Raw genomic sequence first — 10,491 nt, forward strand, 5'->3', positions numbered from 1 at the left:
GTCATTTGATCATTTGATTCATGCGTTACGGTTTTTCAGAATGATTAGGCTAAGAACTATTGTTTTGGGGACTCAATGATGTATATGGCTGGGGGCATAGCTGAACAGATATGGAATCTATACCTTCGTATAGATTGAATGATGGTTCCCTATTGGGTTGGGTTTTGAAACTGAAAAGGTTATTGACATCAAATTCATAATCAGATTATAAATTAACCTTCACTAGTGAAGTCAATGGTACACTAGGAAACAAGATATAATTAAAAGGGTAAAATAGTAGTTTTATTCCCACTTAATTATGAATCATCAATAGAGGATTAATTTGTATGTAATGAGTATATCAATAGACACTTTATGGTTACAATAAATTACTCATTAATATATGTCTTTAATTCTCAAGAGTGCAGTCTCATATTTATAGTGGAGTAATCACGAGATTAATAAATATGATTATTGAATCAAAGAGATTTGGTTAATAATCTATTATTTATTAGAGCTTGGAATTATTGGTCCATAGGTCTCCGGGGTGGCCCTATCAACACTATTCAAGGTAAGAGTTGATACAATGGTCAAACTGTGAATGGGCTATTTGAGAGAATATTTATTCTTTTGGATAAATATACAATTATGTGATAATTGAAGTTGCACAATTTATTATTGCAGTAATGAAATTTTGAAATTGTATAGAAATAAAAGAAATTGATTTTAACCAATTATTTTATTTAAGTGAGAGAGGATAAATATGGATAGTCAAAATTTGTTTTGATTATTATATTTATTTATTTAATAATAAGATGATAATGAAAATTCAAATTTTGAATTTTAAGTTGTTATCTTTTCCTTAAAAAGATGATACCTTATTTTAGGAAGTGTTACACGCATAGGGTATCCTGGATTGCCATATGCATGTACCACTACTGATGGTGATCAGTTATTGGTTTTTTAAAATTATTTAATTAATTAATAAAACATTTTGATAAATATTTTAAAATGAAATGCAAGACTTTGTCTTCAATCATCATTTATTTTTATTATAATTAAAATGATTATTATTATTATTATTATAATAATAATAATAATAATAATAATAATGCCTATATATTCTATATGATAGAAAATAGGTTAAGAAGTAGATTTTTGAAGTATCAGTAAAAGTGATCACCATTTTCTCACAAAAGAAAAACATCTCTTTCCCTCTAACCTATAATCAAGAGTCTCATGTGTTGAAAATACTTTTGATTCACAAATTTGATTCTTGTTCTCTATGTGTCACCCACATCTTGAGTGTAGAGAACATCTTGGAAGATCTTGGTGTGAGTACTCTAGCAACGATAGGAAGATTGAATTATATATGAAAAGATTCAAGGACTCTTGATAGGTTACAAGAGGTAAATCATTTCTTATCAATTTTATGTATACATATTTTGTTGATTAACATATTGCATATTAAAGAAGCCACATATAAAGTTGTTTATATGAAAAAATTTTGTTGTATACAATGCTACCATTACCGCAATTTCTGTTGCGCACTAGAAATAATTCTTTACATAACGCTGTAGAGATGTTTCAAGTGCTATGAGAATAAAAATTAAAGCTAAATTCACTTAAGTGCACCTTTTGAGTGTCCTCAAGGAAGTTTATCAACTTCATGGTTAATTCTTCGGGAATAGGTACTAGCCTAGATAAAATCAATGCATTGGTAGAAATGGAGGCCCAAAGAATGTCAAAGAGGTCCAAAAGCTAACTTAGCATGTCACAAAATTGAACACATTTATCTCGCAATACACCAAAAAGTGTGTTGCGTTCTTCAACATCCTATGAGGAGGAAAGAAGTTCTCGTAAGACGAGAAATGTAATGAGGCTTTTGCTCATTTGAAAGAGAATGATCAGTGCTCAAAAATATCATTTTATTAGTTTTAAAGTTTAAAATAAATTAAGTTTTAATTAATATTTTCATGGATTTATTGTAATTTATTATATAATAGAAAATTTTATTTTAATTTAATTTATGTTCAATTTTCAAGAATAAAATGCATTCTGGCAAATAAAAAAGAAATGTAGTGCACCAAATTTTTTTTAGATTATTAAATTTTGTGTTTTGTTTTATTATTAAATGTTAAGTATTAAAAATTTATTTTAATTATTTGAATTTTTTGGTAGGAATTATGTGAATTCAATTGTTAGTTGTTTTATTTATTTAATTATTTTAACTTGTAAGAAAATGAGTTTTGGTTGAATGCACCAAGGTGCATGGTAAGTAGTGATGCACATGAGCAATTGGGTGTGTGCATGTGAATGGTTGCATGATGAGCATGCAATAGTTTTTCCTACACATTATATTTTTTATTTAATTAAGGAATTAAAGAATTAAAAAAAAAAAGAGGAAATAAGGTGATAGGTGTGTAGACTATAGTGGGAAAAACAATGGACTTCTTTCCCTTTCTAGTTTGTATTTAAGTAAATTAATTAATGGATATTAGTTAAATTGGGTAAGGAAACTTACCAATTAACCAATAGAGCATTTTTGGTTGGATGTCTTGATTTGGTGGGTAAATAAATTGATAAAAAAAAAAAAAAAGAAAAGGAGAGAGGGAATGAGTGTGGACGACAGCCACAAGGAAAGGGAAAGATATTGGTTTTGTTTTTGTGTTTTATTTTTATTTAATTCTCTTGATTTGGGTCAATGCTTTAATTCCTAGATTTGGGAAAGTGAATTGATTAGTTTCCCTTTCCATTAGCTTTGATTGATGGACCTTTAGGGAAATAAGAAGGTGAGCAATGGGGATTGGGAGTTCATTGTGGTTGGCATCCAAGAAGAGAGAGAGAGAGAGAAAGAAAGAAAGAAAAAAAGAGAGGGTGTGCGTGAAGAAGAAGAAGAAGAAGAAAGGACGGAAGGAAATCTAGGTTTGGATTAACATGTGAAATAGTATGCCCATTTTATTTACTTAAAATCAAATACCACTTGAGGCATCACATGAGCATTTCAAAACATTATTCCACCCTTATGATTGAATTAGGGTACCTGTTTGGATGTAGAAGTTGAGGGGTTTTTAGGTTTGGCCATGGGTAGCTTAAGGGTCATGATTCATTAAGCGGTTTTGCATTAAACAACTTTCAAAATTTAAGTAGTGGGTCTGACGAGTCTGACACACAATCCCGAAGTATCAAGGAATTTCACAAATTTATAGCATGTGGCCTAGGAATACGCGTGGAACCACACGTTGATGCTAGGACACATCTTAGCTCATGTAAATTTTGAATCACCAAAAGTAAACCATTCAAACCCTCGGATCACCGTACCTTTATTGCCATAGCTAGTAATTGTCTTAGGTCACCACTAATAGGTCGCTTTGTCGTCAAGCGAGCTAGATCATGGCCCCCCAAAGAAAAACGTCATGAACTCCTCCACTCAAAACAAGAACAAAGACAAGCAGATTGCGTCCAAATCTTTGATTCCTCGTTTCGGTCCAGTGGTGGAGAGGGAACTTGTTTTATACCTCAACGCTTTTTTCAAGGCCAGCACATCGTTTCCCAAATAACGTCACAGGGGAAAGTGAACAAAATACTGCTGAGCCATGGGATCGAGATGGGAATCGATGGCCTCCTTTCCCGACCTCTGCTGGAAGGAGAGTGGAGCTGCGCCCCTCTGCAAGATGAATTTGGGGCTTGGAGTGATGAGCACCTGAAGGCAGGTGCCTTCCTCCCCTTAGACCAGTACTTCGTGGATTTTCTGAACTACATCTAATTGGCTTCATTCTAGCTGCCCTTGAACTCGTATCGACGTTTGGCGGGGTTAAAATATCTATTTTTGAGGCATGAGTGGGAGGTCACAATCCTGATAGATATTATGTACTTCTTCTGCCTCAAGGATAGTCCTGATCAATAGGGGCGAGGTGACGTCTTTTACTACCTCACTCACTTCCCCAACTCAGCATCCTTCATTGACCTCCCCAGCCACCCAAATGAATATAAAGATTAGTTCTTTATGTCAAATGAATTCAAGAACTATGATCACCGATATTTCAATCGCCCTCGTAAGTCCTCTAACTTTATGAATACTGTACGTGAACTCTCTTATCATTTTGATTTTTTTGTTTAATCATTCTAACTAAGTTTGTTCCTTGTGCAACTATATTCAAGAGGACAGAGTGGTCTAAGACCCTTAGGGGTCAATTCGAGACGCTATCTCATCTTCCTTTGAAGGAGAAGGACTTTCATCAGGTAGTGAATGATGCTACCATGGTGGCCTACAACCTGATTAGTAAAAGGCCAGACACTGGCTATCAGGAGCCAAGGTCCTCCTCCCATTCTTCCTAAGCTCCCCCTCCTAAAGAAGTCTTGCCTGCCATTGAAGACACCGAGGAGGAATAAGACGTGGCACCGCTGGTGCGCAAAAGGAGAGCTCCTGAAGATAATCAAGGTTCTGATCTAGACCGAGTTGCGTTTGGGGCAACAGCTAGCCCCTCTGACCAAGGTAACCCATATAGAGAACTAGATCAGGATGCTGCCAGTTTTAGGCTAATTCACTTCAACCCCACCAGCTCGTTAGTTGCCATCCTACTGAGCCGGACATGAACACAATACTCCTTTAGTGTGTGGATCATCTGGTGATACGCTATGACCATAGCTACCCCAGATGCACCATTGTGGTTGATAACACCCTCCACTTTAGGTCTTCCATTTTTCAAGAATATGGGACAAATCGTAGGACATGGCCTTCCTTACGTCAAGGTTTATTCTCCCCCGGCTTTAGGCATTATGTAGATGAGTCTAGCTCAAAGAAGAACCTGAACCCCTTAGGACCCAAGATGTAATAATTCTAGACTCCCTCCACCTCTGGTAGTCCAGGAGTTAGAGATTATACCTAGTCTAGTCCATAACCCCGAGCTGAATGTAGTAGATTCCTCCCCTAGCTCGGAGGGTATGGTTCTTGCTCTTGTTCTTTTCTTTTGCATTACTTTGACTAACTATCCCTTGTATCTAAATCTTTTGCTCGTTCCTTTTCAGGTGAAGAGATGGACCTGCCAGACACCTCGGGTTTGAGGGGTGCCTTTAAGGCTGGCGGGGCTGGAGCTAGGGTCGTGGTGAAGAGGCCTATATTGCCAAAGAAACACGCCTCCAAGAATGGGACTTCCACCGAGTATCCAGTTAAAGATAAAGGTGCTAGCTCCACTTGGGAACGACAAAAACAGATTTAACCCCACCTCCGATGACAACAATCATAGTTCTCAAGGCTCTACCTCCTCTTCCTCGACATGTACCTCCTTCGGTTCCTCAAGTGATCCAAGGCGAAGCTCCCTCCGTTCAGATCCCGGTAAAACCACTCAAGCTGGCAAGGATCCCCGAGGCATTTCGGGGGACTGTATACGAGATGGCAAACCATATGGTGGGCCATGATTATAGAGCCAATGTCAAGGACCTGAGGGCCATGGAGGAACGTACTCTTGAAGAAGTTCTTGAGTTCGCTATGAGGATGAACCTCACTGTGAGCCCCTTTCATTCTTCTAACATTTCTTTTTCATCTTTTTTTTTTAAACTAGCCTTGACTTGCATTTTCCTTTTGTAGTCTGTCCTGGCTCAACTCCGTGGAATTGCTCGGCTTCGAGATAGGAATGCGAGCTCCAAGCCGCCCTGAACACCACCCAAGAGAGTGATCGGTCCGCCAAAGCCGCCCTGGTTTCCTCCCAGTAGAGCGAGCGGCCTGCAAAGGAAGGCGGATTGCTAAGAATTAGGTCTTCGAAGTGAGCCATCGCTTGGACTTGCTGCAGGGCGAGAATGAGGGGCTCAAAAAGAAGCTTGACAAGGTTGAGGCCAAAGCCAAGGAGAAGGCCGAGGGGGTGAGGTCAGAGATTGCGGAGTCATCGAATCAAATGGAGGAGATGCTTTATCGGTGATGGGCTTTCAACCAGGATGGGAACTTCACTTTCATGCAGCCAGGGTTTTTGGAACCTTATTTTGCCAAATTCAAGATTTGATTCTCACAAGAACCCTTTGAGACCGTCGAGGCTTCTGATGCTGCTGAAGAGGATGGCGAGGAAGTGACCTCCTCCGAGTGAGTCGACGAACCTCAATGGTTTATTTCTTTTATTTTGTGCTTTATAACTAAGTCCCTAGAGACCAAAACAATCGCCTTCGGGTTCAGATCGAGGTTTTTTCCTCCTCGAGATAACTATATGTTTTTTAATATATATTTAATTTGTGATTTATTCGTGTTCCCCTTAGTTCTATTGTTTTCTCTTATTTGTGAATTCTTGGATTCTTGTACATTCAAAATCTTGGGGGTTGTCTTTAGATTAGGATAGATTTTTGATGGCTCGACTAACTAATTTTAGTCGATATCTTAGTTGTATCCAATATTTTGCTCGCCTAATTGTGTTATACCTGTTAGGAATCAGGCCTCAGACTTGGTCATATCCAGGTGTTTTAGTAGGCTTAATAGCATTGTACCTGCTAGGAATCAGGCCTCGGACCTAGTCGTATCCAGGGGTTTGGTCTGCTTAATAGCATTGTACTTGTTAGGAATCAGGCCTCGAACCTAGTTATTTCCAGGGGTTTTATTTTAGAAACTTCTCAATCTTTGTTCGTGTTCGGAATTTGAAAATCTGAGCTTTAAAAGGCCGTTGAATAATCAATTTTTCCAAACTCTAAGTTTCAGATTTCATTTGAATATGCTAACTCTTTTAAAATCTCTCTTCGGTTATAAGCCCCCCAAGCAACCAGAACTTATAAATGTTCTAGGTTGCTTTTACAAAGTGAGCTCGCGATAATAAAACAACAAAATTGATTACATAATAATCCAACTGTTATCAAAATGAAATGACATTTATAGATAAGCCTTACATAAACAGTAAATTCAAAACATTAAAGACAACAAAGTTATTGATAGTACTTTTTGAGGTGTAGGGCATTCCAGGTTCATGGAACTATTTCTCCACTTAACCGGGCTAGCTTGAAAGCCCCTTCTCGCAGGATCTTTAGGATCTGGTATGGTCCTTCCTTTCAAAAAGTACTATCAATAACTTTGTTATCTTTAATGTTTTAAAATTACTGTTTATGTAAGGCTTATCTATAAAATCAATTTCAAACAGTTGGATTATTATGTAATAAATTTTGTTGTTTTATTATCGCGGGCTAAATTTTTAAAAGCAACCTAGAACTCCGTAGAACTGGGTGCGATCATACCAACACAAATGCACCGGATCCCCTCATAACTCTGGAGTTAAACATGCTTGGATGAGAGTAGTACTAGGATGGGTGACCTCCTGGGAATTCCTCGTGTTGACTATAAACCCCAGAAACTTTCCCGACGAAACTCTGAAAGTACACTTCTGAGGATTTAACTTCATGTCATACCTCCTTAGTACGCCAAAACATTCTTCCAGGTCAGATACATGGTTCTTGTTAGTATTTTATTTGACAATCATATCATCGATATACACCTCCATGTTTCTCCCGATCTGGTTAGCTAACATTTTGTTGACTAGTCGTTGGTATGTAGCTCTGGCATTCTTCAGCCTGAATGACATATACTCAGTCATGAAGCTGGTATGGTCTTGGTCTGTAGGGTTCATTGATGTTGATGGTAAACACTCGTCAACGAAATATGGATGGAAAACTCAAAAACTTAAATCAATATCTAATGAATACAAATGAACTTATAGAAACTTGATGGAAAATTGCAAGTAGAAAATACAAAGTCGTGGTGGTGTAGAAGGTCGTGGTGTCGGCTCTGGTACATAGCCAGGGTACGTGGTAATGCCTCCACTAATTATTTAGTATGAGTGTCAAAGAAGTGGCACCAGACGTAGTGGAACAGGTGGTTGTGGTGCCAGCCTTGATACATGGTCAGAGACGTACAGGTAGTGCCACCACCATTGGTACTAACTTGTACCATCACTACCTGTCTAGTACGGACGTCAGAGTCATGCCTCTATGCTCCTCATGGTCATACAGCCTGTTCCATACGCGTGCCTTGAACCTGAAGGCTGCTCTCGTATATCCAAGATACACCCTTGCTCTAAGCCCCTTTTTATTTTGCTAAGTATAAGAGGACTTGTAGCCTTGAGTGAGATAAGCATGTGGGAGTCATGCCCTGCAGGTGACACCTTCCTTAGAAAATAGAGAAGGGTCTCATCAGCAGGGCATATGCTTATAACATAAAGGCATGGCTTTTCGAGAAGATGTGCAGGCCTGGGCACCTCGGTGTGGCCTGCGAGGCATACCTCGCGAGATGGTGCGTGGTCCTGGGGACCTAGGTGCGGCAGAGGCATGACCTCACGAGACAGTGTGTGTTCTTGGGCGCCTAGGCGTGGTAGAGGCGTGGCCTCGCAAGACAGTGCGCTTTCCTAGGAACTTGGGTGAGGACTGTGAGGCGTGGCCTCGCGAGACGGGACAATGCGCGTTCCTACGAACCTGGGCGAGGCCTGCGAGTCGTGGCCTTGCGAGACAGGACGGTGTACGTTTCTGGGCACCTGGGCACGACAGAGGCGTGGCCTCGCAAGACGGTGCGCGTTCCTGGGTGCAGCAGAGGCGTAGCCTCGTGAAACGGTGCGTGTTCCTGGGCGAGGCCTGTGAGGCGTGACCTGTCAAGAGGGGACGGTGCGCATTCCTGGGCACCTGGGTGAGGCTTGCGAGGCGTGGCCTCACGAGACGGGACGGTGCGGGTTCCTGGGCACCTGGGCGTGATAGAGGCGTGGCCTTGCGAGACGGTGTGCATTCTTGGGCACTTGGGAAAGCCCTACAAGGCGTGGCCTCATGAGATGGTGCACGGTTGGTGGCGCGGGGTGCATGGGCACATGGCTGGTGGCGCGAGGCACCTGGTTGCGTGGCACCTAGGTACAGGTCCATAGGACCTTCAGCAAGGTAAGCAAGGTGAAGTGAGTTTGAGCCTCGCGTGGGATGAGACAAGTCAATCTCGCGAAGGCCTTGCATGAGGCTTGGGTCTTTCAAGATCATGTCCAATCTGCAATGTTCACACTTGCCCCCCAAGTCTACGAGAGAGTCTTCAGGCTCTCTTGTAGACTTCAAGGTACAATGCATTTGGGATGTCCGCGAGATTTTGAGGGTGTATGTGAGCCTATCATTGTGCTTTGCGGATCCTAAGGCAAGTGCCAAGGCCCCTCCTTGACCATTGATCAGGCCCTGGGTTCAATGGCTAAGATGCACCTATGGTTCCTATAAATAGGCCTTCATATCTAGCCTATTATTTACACTTTATCTTTTTAGCTTAGTGGTTTTGGAATCCTTACTCCTTTCAAGAGGTAAGGGGTTCGATTCCTCACAACCTCACTTTGGTTGTCCTTTCCTTTTATTATTTGAGTTCATTTCTTTTATACCAATATTCATACAGGTATTTGGGGACTAAAACTCCTCTCTCCTCCATTTTTGTAGGCGCAAATCTTCGACCCTTCGCATTCATTCGATCACAGTGGTGCTTTGGACCCTTGTCCTCCTTTTGACCGTGTTGGTACTTTTGACCTTTGGCCTCCCTTCAACCGTGACAGCACCCCAATTTTTCTTACATAAGGTATACTTTATTTCTTTCTTATTTCGTTGGGTCCAAATTAGCACTACTCAGGATGGGTTGCTTTGGCCGGAGCTCGTTGTGAGTTGATCCACTTACATGCCCTTGTTTGTACCTCGTAGTTGGTCATTTAGAGTGCTCGTGTCCAAAGGTTTTAAGCTCATTCCTTTGTGTTCTGTAGCAATTCCCTCATTTACATGTGCACCCTTATTACCTACGAGGCAAGGTTCCATGGCCTGTGAGGGATAATCTGGTGCTCCTCCTGGGGTCGAGTTTGTAGACTTATCTTCAGACTCGGAGTCCCCCGAAAACAACACTCACCAAGACTATGACACTTTGAGGCAGGCCCGTATACGTCACCTTGAGCATATGGCAGAACTTAGGCATAAAATATGGGTAGTGGAGAGTGAAATAGACTTAGTTTTGAAGGGTGATGGAGTTTCTTTCCCCTTTGACCTTAGCGACTACATAGCAAACCTTAGGGTGGCCCTTTTGGATCTACATATGGAGTTGGAGTTCATGGAGGGAAATCTCCTGCCTAAACCTCCTGCCCCGTTCTCCTCTTATGGTTGCTAGGGGGTCATCTCGGGTTCCCCTCGACCCTTGCTTTCGATTCACCCTTTCTTAATGCTTCCGCACTTAGCGCCTCGGTGGAAGACCCTTGCTAGGAAGAAAAAATGGAGGGTAAAGTGTCCTATTTCTACCTCACCTTTTTCCTTTGGTTTTGCAGATATGGCAAAGAGAGTGCGGCAGCAGGTGGCTTCCAAGGCACAAGATTCTAGTCCTTTATTGGCGTCTTCTATTGTGTCCAATGTGTCAGAGAATCGGTTGTTGGAGCTATCCATGAAATATCGCATTGGCAAGGAATACAAGTTGTATGTTCCTTCCAATACCTGTCGGGCCAATAATCCCCCACAGGGGTGTGTGGCCATGAGCGAGCATATGTTGAAAGTGGGTGGGACTATTCC

At 41.0% G+C, this 10,491-nt stretch overlaps 1 pseudogene; it reads left to right on the forward strand.

The window, feature by feature from the left end:
- Window positions 1-7,168: 7,168 nt before the first annotated feature.
- Window positions 7,169-7,286, forward strand: LOC133807806 (5S ribosomal RNA; annotated as a pseudogene).
- The last annotated feature ends 3,205 nt before the right edge of the window (window positions 7,287-10,491 follow it).

Source organism: Humulus lupulus, chromosome X (genome assembly GCF_963169125.1).
Source record: "Humulus lupulus chromosome X, drHumLupu1.1, whole genome shotgun sequence".
NCBI classification, from domain to species: domain Eukaryota; kingdom Viridiplantae; phylum Streptophyta; class Magnoliopsida; order Rosales; family Cannabaceae; genus Humulus; species Humulus lupulus.